The sequence below is a fragment of the Aythya ferina genome (assembly GCF_964211825.1).
Source record: "Aythya ferina genome assembly, chromosome: 5".
Taxonomy (NCBI): domain Eukaryota; kingdom Metazoa; phylum Chordata; class Aves; order Anseriformes; family Anatidae; genus Aythya; species Aythya ferina.
This window is the reverse complement of record NC_140301.1, coordinates 51,859,173-51,876,646: the sequence shown is the minus strand read 5'-3', so window position 1 is coordinate 51,876,646 and position 17,474 is coordinate 51,859,173.

The following is a 17,474-nucleotide window of genomic DNA, read 5'->3' as shown; positions in this document are numbered from 1 at the left end:
TGTGAGAGGCTTGTCACTTGATACTTCTGATTACCATAGTTGTACTAGACTTTACATAACACCTCTACATGCATGTTGACACCTCACATGATAGTCAGAGAATTTCCCAGACACCCTTTGCAATGTAATATTGCACCAAATTCATCAAAGCTGGCACAGGGAGACATAAATCAAAGTTCCAAGCTCTGCCCTGGGCATTTGAGCTGCACAATCTCCGTAGAGTATAGCCAAAGTTTCCAGTTGCTAACAGACCTTCTCTTTTAGCATTTTTTGTTTGTTTGTTTGTTCATTTGTTTTGTTTTCCCCCAGGTTTTCTATCACTGAGCATAGCCTTAGAGAAGACAGGGCACTTGTCTGCATATGTTCTAAATCACAGTAGCTTACCATCTGTGAAGGCTTCAACCCTAGATCAGGTTTAGATCAGGTGCATCAGGTGCGTGGAGTGTAACTTAACTATGGTACATGTGTCAGTTCAGAAAACATTTTCTGCCACTTGAAGGAAGCTGGACATGATCAGAAATTTTACTGTCAAAATTACCCAGGCATGTTTTCTCCATCACTCTCCTGTGATAACTATTCTACTGTCTAATTATACTTAATGTAAGTAAAGAATATCACCCTTGCTCAGCTTGCATCTTTCTTTCAGGTTTTTATTGTTGTTTTCAGTTTTATCTTTTTCTTAAAAGATGTATCTTGGTTTCAGCTATCAACCATGTGCAGAATTGCGATTTCCATTTTCATATTCTTAAATAGCACGTATGCTTTAGATTTTCCCCATTAGTTTTCCATGTAGCTCCCTTCTGATCATTTATTTATTTGTTGTTCCAGATGGTATGCTTTCTTATCAGTGTCCAGGACAGAAACGGTATACCATTTGTATGGAAGACCACAGTTATGTAAGTAAGGGTTATGACCTCATTATATGATATTTTATGACACAGTTTTTCTGTATCTTCAGTATCCCTTTGTCCTTTGTTTGCTGCTATGTTATAAGTAGAGCTCATATTTATTTTTAATTTTTAGCCACTACTTCTAGGTCTTCCTTCTGGATCATTTCTCGGAAGATCTTCTACCCCATAGATAGAAGTACATGTAGTGCTGTACATTGAAACAACTTGACGTTTTTTTTGTTTAACCTCTATTCATGGTCTTCTATTTAATTCATCCAACTCTTCATTCCTGTCCTTTACATCTCCTGCACATCCACTACCCGCTAATCATCCACTCTTATCACCCACTAATTTTATCAATATGTTACTTATTCTATATTTGAGATAGTTAATAAAGATGTTACATAAGACCAAAGCCTGATTCCTCTGGTGCCCCAGTAGGCACCATTCCTCAATTATTACACTGTGGTTTATCATTACCCTTCTTTTTTTGCAGTCTTGTTTACCCATTTATCCATTAATGTTTGTTTTCAATCCACATAACACTGTTCTTCTCCAAGCCAGCTTCAATTAAGTTTTCAAGTAAGGTTTTTGTCAGACACTGTATCAAATGTTTTCCTAAAATCCAAATATGTTACATCTGCCTCTTTCCCTTCATCCATTAATTTTGATGCTTTATCCAAATACGTGACCAAGGTTGTCTAGCAGATTAAGGAGAAATTTTTCAAAGGACTCAGGCCTGTGCTCCATGTTTGTACAATTTGCATATATTAAAAGGATAGCAATATTTTTGTGCCCAAAAATAAATTACAAGGGTAAATCAAAGTAGTTGTTTCTCTACCACATTATTTGCACCATCTACCAGTGGTTTGAGGGTAAATGTCTAAATTTCTACCTGGAAGTCACCTGAATATGCAGATCTTTCAGATGAAAAAACAAAAGCATGTTAGCAAAAATTTGAATATATTTTTTCTTCTATAAGTAGCTTTTGATTATTGAGCGAATATCCAGAGGTGCAACTACAAATAAAATTGAAATGCATTGTAAAAATACTAACAGAAAGTTGTTTGCAAAAAAGAAACCTCTGATGACATGCTCATTATTACAATAAAGTTATTTTATTTAATGACTATGGTTCTGTCAATAGTTAGAGATATTTTTTTTTAAAGTCTCATTTTCTTTTTTTTCTTTTTTTTTTTTTTTAATTTTATTTTAGTGTCAATCCAGAATTCTAATAAGAAAAGACTAATTAGATCTTTGGATGAAAATTGTCATAAGCAACAATCTTTTTATGTTTGAAAAGAGTTGATATTTTTATTTTCTCAGACTATGCGATTTCCCTACCCCTTCATAAAATATTTTTAGAAGGACAATGACTTGATATGTTGGTTAAATAAGATGATCTGTCTTTGACTTTATTTTGGAGTCTCAACTCCAAATGCCCTACTTGAATGGCTCTTTTGGCTCTTTTTTTTTTTTTTTTTTTTTTTTTTTTAATGTCTTCCTTTTTCAAAAGGCAAAGAATCTCTGACTGTCCTGGATAAGAGATTTGGTCAATGTCTGAACACCATGATATTGAGCCTGACTCTCCAGTTATTACAACCATGTGCTTCTCTTTAACTCATTGAGAAAAAAGGCTCAGAAAATTGGCCAGCCTATACTGTAAGTTTATCTGGTGGGGTTCTACTCACTGTCCATCTATCCATTTACCCATTCATCTGAATCTCTAAAGCTACTGTCTTTTTCACCACTTAGAAGCAGCTGAGTTTCTTTTCTTTCTTGCACTGCATATGATTAGGGCTAAGAAAAACATGTAGTGCTAAAGTGGCAGTACAGACTCAGAGGAAAACCTGTCTCTGAAGAGCTGTCACGTACCATTTTGTCCAGGCTGCTCATCTAAACTCATGGAGCTAAATTTATTTCTGTTATAACTCCATGTCTTCATTACAATTTTGGCCCCTTATGCCTTCTTTCCACTCCAGAGGAAGCATTTCTTCTCAGCATATGAACAATTACTGCAGTATCTTCACTGAATCTCTTATATTTTTTGTGTAGTCTTGGGAACTTTTATCACTTGCAAGAAATTTTTTCATAGCCAGAAGACCCATCCAGAGTTTAAGCAATTATTAAAGTTAGAGCACTACTTTTACAAGTAATCATATCGTTCACTGATGATATTCAATCTAGAATATTCTCAATCTAGATAATTTGACAGGCTGCAGCTGGAAAGTGATGAGCTATATATATGCAGTGGCTGCTCCATTTGAAAGGATGCATTTCACTAACCATAGATCTGAACCAGTTGAAAGGTTGAAATTTGAAATTTATCAAAGCAAAATAGAAACATTTTAATTTCTTCAAAATCTTTACTCTCTTTTCCTTCTGATTCAATGTACTGCCTCAAAAGGTTAAAAACACAGAAAATAAATGACCTTCTACTATGACTTGTAGAAATTCTATAACCTCTTAGAAATATTTGAAATGCACAGTGATCTAGTAAATCATGTGTGCTGACAAAAGAATTGTCCCTATTATCACAAGTTTGTTCCAATGGTAAAATGAAAGGGGTATTTTGGGAAACAAATAAGCACAAAAACTCAATAAAGATGAGAAATGAACAGAAGTCATCTCCTATAGAAAGAGTTGGTGTTTCAGCATAGGATAAGACATAATTCAAACTTATAGGTAGGAGGGGAAACACTTGGGATAATTACAGCAATGGTGAGCGTTCCATGTGAGTGAATGACTAGAAGATAAGATTTTTAATTCCACTCTTGTGGTGCTACTACAGCTTTGAAAATCTCAACCAATTAATATCAGAAATGTGAACACAGTTTTTGCTTCAAATGAGAATAAAAAGAAAATGAATAATTTACTGTATTTTTAAATAAATAATAATAATAGAGCATATTTAGAAATCCTTTACTTTCATAAGGGAAGGCAGGAAAGCTTCAGACTTTTAGACAAGAGAGCTACTGTGCATTCTCATCAAAGTCCTAGGGAAGTACTCAGCATTACCTTTCATTTATCAAGGACCAGATTTTGCCACTGTCACTCTCACCCGGGACTACCTTATTACACAAGTGATCTAATTGACTCAGTGTCAGAATTTGCCTCTAATTAAGGATGTTCTTGTGATTAAAGCACAAGGTGCATGTCAAGAGACTTGTCTTTTCTATGGTTGTTCTGTAGGCTTGTGAAAGTCAGGCAATAGTTGAATAGTTGAAATGTTGAAATCTCATATTAAGGCAGGATACCTCTCTTCTCCATTCCTGAGGCTGAAAAACAACAACCCTGATTTCCAGGAGTCTTGACATCTCCCAGTTAAGTTAAACTCAAAAGGAAAAATACTAAACTGTATGTACATACATAATCGTTTGTCACTTGAGGGTAATCTCTGGACCTTAAGCACCAGCAACACAGGCTGCTGGCTGAAGTGATAGAGAATAAAGACCATTAAGAATACAATTGTCTAGATACAAGATGATGACATAATTTCAGACCCCATATTAATGTAAAGTAGTGAAAATATCACTTTATGGTTACTTGAGTTGCAGTTTGCTTTTTGTTAAATGGTATTAATAATTCAACCCACCACAGGTATGCTTTGAAATATATTTCTCTGTATTGTTATTTTATTGACTAATGTGGACATCCAATGCTGTATTTAGTTACAAACACTTTAGGGCAGAGAATGTTTTTGGCTCTGGAATTACGCGGTTCAAGTATGGAAAAATTCTAGTCATGACTGAGACTGATACTGTCACGATTAATAGAACAAATAATAATTCTGTTATTTATTGTTTATTATACAACTCTTAACTATTATAAACACTACAAAATGTAGTACAAACAATATAAAATAATATAAACAGTAGTGCTAGTAAATTAGTTCTCATTAAGAGATATTCCTGAATAGGATTTCAGCTAGCAAATGGCTGATCTTTGTATCACATAGATAGGGATTCCCCCACCCTTCTCATTACATGCCACCTCCAAGTTGCAGCTTCAGCCAGCTGCATTTTTGACTGTGGGTGAAAATGGAGAAACTTGAAAACGAGCCAGAAATATTTAAAATACATGTATGATGAAGACAAAAAATTGATCAGAGATCAGAGATCTAGGTAAATCTTCATAAAATTTACATTGAAAGATTACATGCACGGAACAGGAGATGACATGCTTTATGTGCTGCAAGGATGTAGTTTTTTTTCATGTAGATCATACTATGCGCTGATTAATGACTTTGACTTTTCAGTCTCAGGATCTGTTTCTAAAACCAGCGGAAATATTAGGTGATCATTGATTCTCCCTTAGTTAATAACAATGATTATCAAACATTATCATGCCATCAGTCTCTATTTAAACCTCCTCAAGAATGAATTAAGCATGGTAACTAAGTAACCTTGACCCCTCCTTCAAGATCCCATTAAGATACAGTAGCTTAAGAGTTACAGGTAAACACTGTGCATGCCCTGAAATGAAGAGATTCAATATTCTGCACTAAATCACATTCCATAGGAATGAAATAATTGGGGGGTCGGTGGGAAGAAAGGAAGGGATAAATAGCCATAAACATATAGTGGATTACATTTTCAAAACACCGGCACATTCAAGCAATAGAATATACCGATGGATATCTTCAACCTCACATGCTGTTATGTGTTCCACTGTTGTGTAGATTTAATTCATCCTATTAGACTGTTGTTTATTCAGTTGAGTCTGTAGGTGTCTACTCATGGATCTTACACATTTAATTGTTTAATTTATAGGCAGAGTTGCAGTGGTACTTTTAAAAAGATTTCTGGTATCTGTTTCCTTCCCCACTACATTATTGAAATAATGATAACAAGTTAAAAAAAAAATAATCTTTCAAAAGCACAAATGGGAATTAACCACTTAAAACATACTGGCTCACAACTTAATTTCTGTTAACAGCAGACCACTGGAATCTTAAAAATTTCCTCATGAAACAGCCCTATCTTTTGAAGCTATCTTTTGAACAAAGTAGTGGCCACTTAATTGAGATAGCCCAAGTTTACAATGAAGTAGAGGTATCAAAGCTACGTCTTGCCACATAAACTAGATGCTTGCATAAAATTTTGCTGAACACAGAGAAGAAACCAGAAGGAAAATAATAGTGCTAGTATTGATCCGTAGAGTTCTGGTCTTTTTCTTCCACATTTTCTTTCTTTCATCAGAGTTTTGCATGTATGTACTTGACTGGGGATTAATAGGTTTGTTAACTGAGCCAGGATGGAGAGCTGAAAGGGGGGGTGGGGGGGTGGAAGGGAAGAAAGAAAGAAAAACAGCCTGCAGACAACTTGAAGATGTGAATTTTGTTGGCTCAAGCTTTGAAGATAAAGCAGTGCCCTAGGGACTGTGGCAAAAAAGAAGCTCTCGATTAGGCATCAGGCGCAAACTGACCAGCCTCCAAACAGATTTGTTCTACCATGTTTCATTGGAGCAGCAATGTGCTAATGTTTTTGCAATTTTAAAATTACACTGTTTTGTTTTGTTTTGTTTTGTTTTATTTTATTTCACTTCATTTCATTTCACTTCATTTCACTTCATTTCTTTATTTCGGTTCAGGAGAATGTAAACTAAATCAGCGATTTTAGCTCAAATGTTGATTATTTATTTTGATTATTTATTTTATTGTTCTGTAAATGTATTTCACTGTCTGTCTGCAAACTTATTAACACCCCATATTGCCACTTGCTACCATAAAACTTCTTTGAATTCCTCCTTAATCTGAGCTGTATATGAAGCAAAGAAGACAACTGTAGGAGAACTTCACCTTCTACCATACTTTCTTGCAGTTGTGACTTTCATATCTCACTTTAGCCTTCACAGCTGAGAGCCTGTAGCATTTTCTGTCCTGAGACAGGGATCTTGGACCCTACAAAAAGGCTTTGAAGAATCCAGAGGCTTGATCCCAGCTTACTATGAAGGATCAATGAGCTGATCGCCTAGAGAACCTGACTCTCCCCTACACTTCTGAGCTTTTTCTGGTGAAGGAGTCAAAGAAATGAAAGATGAGGTTGAAAATACAGGCCCGTTTTGCAGCAGCCAGGAAAACAGTGAGGATGTTCTGACTAACTCTTGGCTAGTGACTCTGGTGGGATAGAACTGAAAAGCTTTTGAACAAACAAATGTCTACAGGCTTAATTATTGTGATCTTCCCATATTAAATAATTAAGATGTATCAGTAAGTGCATGTCCTTAACCTGCACTGAAAGGCAGCTTAGGTAAGTTATATTACCTTACATTTTCCATGTGTAAAAAGCACGTGTGAACAGAGGGACCAGAGCATCATGGGGACCTGGTAAGTACTTAAACTGTGGTAATTCAATACTAAACCGGCTTGGTCCATGATTGCATTTCTGTAAGGCTCGGGGCCCTGTTCTCAGGACTTAAGAAATTAGTGCCCAGAGTAGCACTGTACGACTGAATGATTCCAGATGGTCACTGTAACAGAGCTATTGGAATAAACATTAATGAAAACTACACAATGGGATATGACAAGGCTTTATTTAAACTGTAAGATTAAAGATTAAAGCATTGTTGTTTGGGCTTTTCAGTCATATAATGGATTTTTTTTCTAGGTACAGTACTTATCTTGTCTCTATCTCTGTAGTGTTTGAGCACCTCCCAGACTTTGATGTTTATCTCTCTCACAATACCTCTGTGCAACGTCAAGTATTTCTACCTCTATTTTACAGAGTAACAAGAAGTGGGATAAGGTCCAAGGTCACACAGGAAGAGTGCAGCTTGGGGAGGAACTGAGCAGTGACCCTGGATAAGCATGCTACTTATTAGTCCTTCTCCCTTTGTTTTCATGCACAGATTTTGAGATTGTGTCTGACTTTCACTCTAAGACTGATCACTACAATGGGCAGGAAGATATTTGTTCTAATTTTGTTCTAAAAAAAAAAAAAATCTAAACAATTCTAAAATTGTTCATATTTTGTTTTAAAATAAGATAACAAGGAAAAGAGGGGACTGGGTGGTAAGCAACCTTTTCATGGCAATTTATAAAGCCAACACATCAAGGAATAATTGTTTTTCAACAGTCAATCCATGCACTTTAATATTTGTAATTGTTTTTACAAAAATTAAGATATAAGGTATCGGGGAAACAACAACAATAGCAACAAAAACACTTTCAAGATACAGGAAAAGGATTTGCTTTTCTATAACAAACAGCATATGTTCAACCAAATGAGGAAAAAAATACTTTAACAATAGTTTTAAAAGTCATGACGTGAGGTTTTTTGGTTTTGATTTTGATTTTGTTATATACAAATAATAATAAAAAATCAATCTTCTTTCTTTTCAGCCTGTGGCAGCGGTGACTGGTAATGTGCCATTCTAGATTCTCCCTTTTTGATCCTTTCAGTCACAGTGCCATGCAATGTCAGAGATTACAGGAAAACAAAGATCTCTCTATGTGCACTGAAATAAAAACACAGGTAAATAAAAAGATGATGGGTCAAAAAGATGATAAGAAAGTAAAGTCATACATTTGTTTCATTCAAGAAGCACTGAACCAGGAGATACATTCATCGACCACTCATGCTCATTCATCTGTCTTCCTCAAGACCTTGGAATCATTCCCATTGAAACATGTGTATTTCACATTTTTACTTCCCATTGCAGATGTGCTGGTCATCATCTGATCAGATAGTAAGTGAGAAGAGTTCCCCATTTTGGATTGCTTTTGATCTGAATAGATTCTGCTTATTAATTAAAAGGGTTGTAACAGGGCACAGAGTTCAATGGTGAAAGTAGAACTTGAGGTAAAAGTTGAACTTGAGGCAAAAGTTGGAATTTGAACCTTAGTTTCTGAACTCAGCTACAAAACAGAGCTTATCCCTTAATATGGATTGTGCAGTCTGAAAGTAGCTGCTTCCACTTTTATTAGTGTTATGTAGTCTATTGAATTAATTTTAATTTTTGATGTTGTAAGTAAGAGGAAAATCAAGTCCAGTATACCTAATCCTATACTCATTATTGACTCAGGCATAATTTACATTGTTTTGACTCAGTCTGAGTGGATATTTTTACATATTACTCATCCCACAGTCATATCTATCACTAACTTCTCCAAATATCAGTAAAAATCAATTCTTCACAATACTTTCTCTAGGAAGCATATATGATTGAAAGAATATCTTACTTTTTTCTAGTGCTTAACATTTAGAATGACCAAATTCAAACTGCAAGTGAGAAGGTCAGACAGGGGCAGCTCTTTTATTCCAGCTTCATATGTTCTTTTGCAGGCTGCATTGTTGCATTTCTGAGTTTCCCTCCCCGTCCATAACTCTTCACTCTTCTCATTAGCAATGAGAGTACCACTTCCACCTCTTGCTCAGTTCCAGTGAACCACACAAATTCCCCTTTGCTGTAGTAGATTGTTATTATGCACACCCAAACAGTATTAAATAGATATAAATTTAGTCCCTCACTTTGGGACTCCTTGTAACCCCAGATTGCTTGTCTCAAATGTCTGTGAATGTCTCCCCATAAATGGAAAGACCTACATAGCAAGAGAGGATCAGAGGAAACAGAAGACCCCATCTCCTGTACTATGGGCATTGCTTTCAAAGGCTCACAGTTTCCATGTAGGGAAATAACTGAAGGCCTTAACTGAGAAGGATACTTAAAATAAATAAATAAATAAATAAATAAATCCCCTGAAAGGGGATACCAACACACCAATCTGTTCTGTATTTTAACTGTGGCTTACAACAGAGATAGCGCAACACCTGATAATATATATCCCCTCAAATTAAAAGCTACCGGCATATCAGTGTGGAAAACTCAAATGTGACATTCTTCCAAAAAAAACACAAAATGATTCAAAGAAATGTCTTACATAAGTTGATGATAGCAAGGAATTCAACAAAGCTGTAGTGATAGGTAAGACTTGTGTGACTCATTATGATGTTGCTGAATCACAAACATTTAAAAGACCAGAAGACAAAGCAACAGATATTTTTTATTTATTTGTTTGTTTGTTTGTTTTAGCGATGGAAAGTGAGTGAAGATTCTCCCACTTACAACAGGTAGATGACTTATTTTGCAGGCAGAGATGGACTTTGACCATGTTCAAGCAAAATGATGAGGTCTGTTCAATACATCCCGCCTATCAGCGTCGTGTTTCTTAAGGCTCAGTGTTACTCACTTAAGGGTATGAGCAGAATGAATGCAGATCTTGGAATATGATCAAGCCATACAGCAAATTATCAAGTAAGTCATCAAAGGGCTGTATACTCTGCTGCCATAACACGTTAGGTTTGAAAACTTTTATACCTCCATTTCTATCAGTGAACATTTTGAGCAACAAAGCCTTTGGGAACTCTACAAGTTGGAAGAGGAGCTGATTGTTTTGCAGGCAAGACACCATGAAGGGAGCACCTCCCACCATCCATTGAATTCTGCTGGAGCCACTGAGGTCAGATGCATCAGTGTGTGGCAAAAGCCTCTCCTCATTCCCCAATCCAAGCAAGAGCTGAGAAGGAGCAAGGTAAAACTTAGTGGGATAAAACACCACCAATAAGCTGACCAGCCTTCTCCTGCCTTTGTGCAAGGCAGAACCTTGTAGCTAAGAGATTGGAGCAATATCCTCTCAGAAGTACAGTATCCAGCTTCTTCTCCCTCAAACATATCCTTGAAGATTGTAGATATATTAAAAGAACTTCTGATTTATAAGAGGCAGAGGGAAAGAGCCTGTTTGGAAAGACTGTAGTCACCTAATTACATGATCTTCAGGCTAAGTATAGTGTGCCTGAACACAAGCATATAAATACATCAAAAATATCACTTTTTTTTCTTTAATGGTGAAAGGTTAATATCAATTTGTCTTTCCTGCTCAAGTGTTTTAGGGACAGGTATAAGCAAGGCTGATAGAGAGAAAGATAAAAGAAGCAGAAGGTGTGAGGAAGAGAGAAGGCTGAGGTGGAGGAAATTAAGAAGATTGTTTGTTGAGCAGGCTTTTATCCTTCACAGCTCTGAACACTGAGCAAGTACTTTAGCTCCTAGTTAGCTGTACTATCAGCAGAAAAATGCACTAATGTGACTGCTAGAAATAGTGTTTTAAAAAATTGTTTTATAATTCTCATGTCAGAGTTGTGTCCAAACTTCCTTGGGGAGGAAATAAGCTCACAATGAGATCGAATAACAAGTTACTAGCAACTAAGACAACACTAATAATTTAACCATAATGTCAATGATATGTAGCCAACATTAATTTAACATAAATATTCATAGCAGTTAAAATCAAAGAGACGTAAAGAAGAGGAAATAGTAAGCACATCTTTCACTTATTTTTCACTGTCCTAAACATGAATATAATCTGATACCTGATCTACAGACAAAGAAGGCCCGAGTCAGCAAGGACAATCATGATGTTAAAATAAGGCATGTACTTAAATACTTTGGATTCTTCATTGTTTAAGAACAGCAGATCTACATTTGCCAACTGAGCCCATCTTTTTCTCATCCTCCTTTGACCACTTTTTAAGGTTTTGTTTGATTTCATCAATTCCAGATTTGTAGGATCTGCAATATGAAGGGGTGGAAAGAATCATTTGCTTTTGCGTGGTAAGGAGAAACAAATAACTGACAGAATATTCATTATTTCCTGAAATAATGACTAGCATGGACCCCTTCATCAAATTCTCTTAATGCTTTTTATACAGTCAGGCCAACAAGAAACAGGAGTTAGGACAAACTGTGTCTATTTTCTGGATGACAATCTGAGGACCAGCAAACCTAGTCACATCTCCGCAGCACAGTTCAGAAGCTCTTAAAGGCAGTCCACCTAGCATGGAATAAACTGGTGTATTTTAAATTCATTCTGTACAAAGATACAAGATCTTGTATGTAGGTTAGGCCCAACTACCAGATTTTGATCAAGCGAATTATCCCGGTCCCAATATCCCACTGATTTAGGCATATTCTTCTGTACCTAGTAGTGTGGAGGCAAGCTGGGGTATTCTCAGTCAGCACGACATTGCTTAGTTATGTGCTCATGTTACATGCTCACTGTTAAGAGCAACAGTCAAACACTGATTTTGGGTGAACACTTGACTGTTCTCCCACCACTGCACAAGGCTGACTGAGGTAGATATGAACAGATCACAAGAATAATGAGTATCACTCACATTCAAGGGATACAGCTTTGCGATACAGCTGTGTTCAGAACTGTTTAGGAGGTTTGCACTGCCTCTTCATTTGCGGTGTGGAACAATCTTGCCTTAAGCTTGGATGCTGGAGTCATGTTTTCAAAAAATCAGATAGCATATCCAACGTAAAGCTTGAGTCCTGGGGCACCTGAGATCTGACATCTGCAGTGCACTTGATTTCTTCCGCAACTGGGCCATACAGATCTGGGGTTGGAAAGATTTTTAGTGATGGCATACAGATACATAGGATGTGCTGGCAATCAGAAAATCAAGGTGTCTAGTTCTGTCCAGCAGTCTGAAAAAAGAGCATTTTATCTTCACTGCAGCATACACCTGTCTCTTTTCCATGGCAAGATGGACTTTAGTGACAGGATCAAACAGCTGTCACATATTGCACAAAACTACAGTGTATAATGGATACAGTTATACTTCATGTAGATTAGTCACACCCAGAGAAAACTTATGTTTAAAGCGGGAATGAAAAACAAAAACATTCCTTTGTCCTTTTTTTCCCCCTTTACTGAATGACAGAAATGATCATATTAACATTGTTCTTCACAAAAAGAATGTGCTTGTAATACTTCTATAAATCCTGCCTGGTTTCCATTGTAAGCACAGGGATTCTTAAAAATGATTTAAAGACGTAAATCAGGTTAAGAACTAGTATATGCAATGGATAAGAATCTGTCTAACACTTTGACAAAGAGTACAGTACTGTACATAAAGTGTAATGCAATAGCTCCCTTATTTATTCCTGTTTTGCAGGAAGCAGAAACTGTTCTTGCCATGCATTACCCCTATTATGTTCCTTCTTGGGAACCTGAGACCTTTTGAATCTATCTTCTGAACCATTTTAATATGCAGCAGAACAAAAGGATCACAGTGTCACTGATGAATACATTGTAAAGCCAAAGCCATAATTACAAATAGCAAATGGAATATGTATGCATATAGATAGATAGAGAAAAAAAAAGTGCCATATGCAAGCACAAAAATAATATTTTTTTCACCATATTTATGTTATTTAACCCTCTCCCCCTCCCCTTCTTCTTTTTTCCTGGCTCCTCTCAAAGAAATCTTTCTTTCAATAGTCTCTTCAGACATGGAAAGGGACACCAAGGGGAAGGAGGAATCAGCTTTCATTGATGCAGTGACTAAGGGCCATGGTCTTGGCCTACACCCCTGACCCTCATGTCTGTAGCATTATACACAGTGTCTGGTGTGATCAGCACAACCTTGTTATTCAGCTTTTGTACTGCGCATATTTAATTTAAAAACACATTCCAATGGCAGCGGGGAAAAATTCACCCTCTTTTAAGTGTATGATTCACCAGCTCTTTAGAGTCAGTTGGTGGCAGATGGGCAAGTGTGAAAACTTCTATTTGTGATCTCACACTATATAATGAGCACAAGCCACCACTGGAATCACAGTTTCTGCATGGAGAGCCCTGTGTACTCGCTTCCTTCTCAAAAATGGTTCTCTTAACTTACATTGCTACAGGAGCTGTGCCAGGAAGCCTGGACATGGCCTCTGTCACCCACAAGATCCTAAGGACCACCTCAGGCTTTGCAAGATTTCCTTGCACCAGGCATTTTCCAACCCAGTGCACTCTGCTGCAGGGTTTCCTCTACACTTTATACTTCAGAGTGCTGTTAGCCAGGCTCTACCTTTCCACGTTGGATGCATGAGAATGAATAGCACCTGATCTCTGCTGCTGCTAATCATCTTCATTATAAGGCAGCAGCCTAGTTTCTAAAGTATGTCTTGCATTTTACCCTACCCGCCCCTCCCCCCAGTCCTGTACAAAGTTGTCACAACCTGTCCTCTGCAACTTGTAAAAGAGAGGGGTTTCCACCAGAGTGAATTGTGTAGTTTCACTTGGGAGTGAAGCTTCTGAGCTTACATTATCTGTGACTCAGAGCCTAACTTTCAGCCGAAGTGTTAACATGAAAGATGAAAATGATGAGATTTCTAGAGAAACTACACAGTATTAGATTTATCATACCTTAAAGGGTATCATCATGTTCTCAGTCCTTGAACCTGAAGAATGCAAATACTTTGTCTTTTGTGCAATATATCCACTAGATATGGATTGCTTTTCTCCAGTTAAAATAAGAACCTTCTATAAATTTGATGAGTAATGGGTTAAGATCCTTTCTGAAAATGAAAATCACATTCATTCATTGTTATTACTAGTGGTAGTTATTATTATAGTTCATTGGCTTATACAGGCTAATCAGGAGTTACAATTCTATTCAACAAGGCACTGTACAAACAGATAACAAAGAAAATAGTCTCTACTTCAGTGATCTTGACATTCCTGGTGTCTACCAGGACCCAAAAAAATTCAAGTCATAAATGAGGAGAATGAAATGACAATACAGGAAGGTGTTATGGCAGCTGATGCTCAGTGTGCTGTATATCTGCCCAATTTCAGAGAAGGAAGTTTTGTTTTCATTTTCTGAGTCTTCAGTTCCTTTCAGTTTTTGGCAAGGACCAGAGACCTAATCTTGTGAAGTGCTGAATGCCTCCTGTGATATCATCATCCTCTTAGTGACAGCCCCTGAAGTAGAAGGACTAAAAATACTCTAAAAGAAGAAAGAAGAAAATAAGGTGCATGAAATTTGAAAAGAAAGATTGTTCTTGAAGGTTTTGTGGCCCAGTTTTGCAGCCCACTTAGGTAGAATTAAGCTTCAAAAAACTTGGGGAATGTTAGTGATAACAAGGCTCATCATCCAGAGATTTGGGTACATGTCCAGCATGAACTGAATTTCACCCTCTTTTTGATGTATGTGCAACATATATTGATAGGTTTACTGCAGGTCAGCACAGGACAGTGATAGATTTAAGATCAGATAAAAATTATAACAATGAATAAGTATAAAATCTCAGGAAAGGGACTTCTGTACACGGGCAATTTTTAGAAACATCTTTTGCACTGCAGGAGGAAGATAAAATATTAGCTAATCTTAAAAAGAAACACGTTGTAAGACATTAATAAAAACACCCAGTAATCTCATCTATCATTATATTAACATTAGGAGTTCCTCCTGCAACTTAATGGGAACCTCTTTACTATATCTTCTCTTCCTTTTTGCCATATTTTATGCTTAAAAAGGATGAAATATTATTTCAGCTTTGCTTATGCTTGCTGTTATTATTTGTGGTTACACTTTAGATGCATAATGGGCTTTTTGTACAATCACAGCAGGTCATCTCTAGGGGTTTCAATAATAATAATAAGGACTACAAAAACACCAGAGGAAATAGAATTTAAGTAAGTGAGACCTGACAGTTCTCACACTTGTTTGAATTAGAGGAATTTTTCTTCTCCTTCAACCCTTGCCATTAAGAATGTAGTTTGACTGGATTCATTCTAAAACAGGAAAGATATCGTGTCAGGCATCATCATAACTCTGTCTTTTAGACAAAGTCAGTCCTCCTAGAGTTTACCATATCATGTAGAAACACTGTGTTATATCTTCAGGAATGACAGGTCAAGGTTCAAGATGTGGTTCAATACAGCAATAGGTTTTCATCATAGATTTCCATCCTTTTTCCACTTTTTTTTCATGCCATCCATGATCAAACTGTGAGTGTCTGTGTTCTGGTCTCAGGGTATCTGAGGCCCTAACCAGAAAGCCAGCTACAAGCAGTCCCTGTGATATCTCCTGTTTGCAATCCAAACTGATTCTAGACTCCCAATAATTTGATCTCACCTCTAGTTTTGAGTTACCAGCAAAGTTAAACCAGACATTTTTATTTAATTAAGCTGCATGGATTATAAGTAACACAGAGATTATTAACAAATATTTTTGAAGAAAGAGAAAGCAGTGTGCTCTCTCTCACTCTAAAAAGCCTTGGCTTTGAGCCAGTTATTATTATAAGCTGGCTGAGCTGGCATGAGGCCAAGATGCTGATAATTTAGCATGAAACCAAAATGAATGGCTTTTCTCCCATTCCCTTCTCTCAGTTATAGCTTGTGGGTGTGACAAACGTTTCTACCGCCCAAATTTTCAGAACTGCTCACAGATCAAGTGTGTATATGTCTCTGAGTGGGGGTGGTGCTGGGGGAGATCTGACATGTATTGTGTGTTTAGAAAAGGATATGACACCTTTTTTATCATCTTTCAAGAGTTCAGCTGCTCGTTCATTTTATTTTGTGAAGCAAATGAAAAATTCAGCTGCCTACTTCTCTTTCTGGGTCTGCTTTTCTCCTTTGATACTTGAGAAGACTCAGGCAAGAAAAAAACTTGCTTGGAACAAAGATGCAGAAGACTGTTGTCCTTTAGATACTCTGAAGTTAATGGAAGACCTTTTGTGAGCTCAGCATTTAGAATCAAGTAGGACAGAGCTGCTGCTCAGCCCATCCAGACTTCTAGATTTCTAAAGATTTTATCTCTGATTCCATTTGTCCCAGATGTGTAAATGAAAAATGGAATTCAGACTGCCTCTCCCCCTACACACCATAACACCACACATTTTGGGTCTTCAAGGGGGAGTGGTGTTTGCCCAACTACAGAGGGCAGACAGGGGCAGGGACAGGTTCTTGCACCTGGAGCATTGTCCTAGTACACACAGTCACCTGCTTGCTGTGATGGTTGCAAGGGGAGGTTTCAGGCAGAGATCCTGTAGCTGAAGACATAAACATGATGGTAACATTTAACATTTTTATCCTCCCTTTACCTTCCTTGCAGAAGTTGTGTGGTAAGGTGTAGAGTGACCCATGATGGTTGTGTCAGAAAAGATAACTGGGAGTAGAAACAGATTGAGAGGATGAGAAGCTGAATGGAAGGTCCAGGGTGGGTTTCCATACATTAGAGTCCTATGTATCTACAGTTGGCCTGGAACAAGTGTATTGGTCCTATCAGCTCTACCCACCACTAGGGTCTATATACCTTTCCTTCAACATCTTGAGCCAAAGATCCCAAGCAAGGAAACTCTTTCTCAAACCTGGGAAAAGCCAGAGTATGCTACAGGGATCACTCTCCTCACTTACACTGTGCAATGGTGCATGGTCTTCTATACAAGTCCTCAGAAACATATATTTTGAGTTTACCAGTGAATTTCAGCTTAACATACAGTTTTCAAGTGCTTTCAAACTGAAATGGATTAACAAGGATCTGTCAGAACTGCACCTTAGGGTGCATCTAAGAGGATAATTAACTGGAAGATCTTTAATATAGACAAGTCTTCCATGGTGCATTGTATTACAGTCTTCATTGCAATTCTATCTACAATGCATGATTTAACTGGCAGCTGCTGTGTGGCCCCAAAGAGTGAGTTAATATGTTGAAAAAATCTAGTGATGGTATGCCAAAACACTGTCTCTGTTGTCCTCCATGTTAAATAAAATCTGTCTCTTGCCCAGTCTAAGAGGCCCTGGAATAG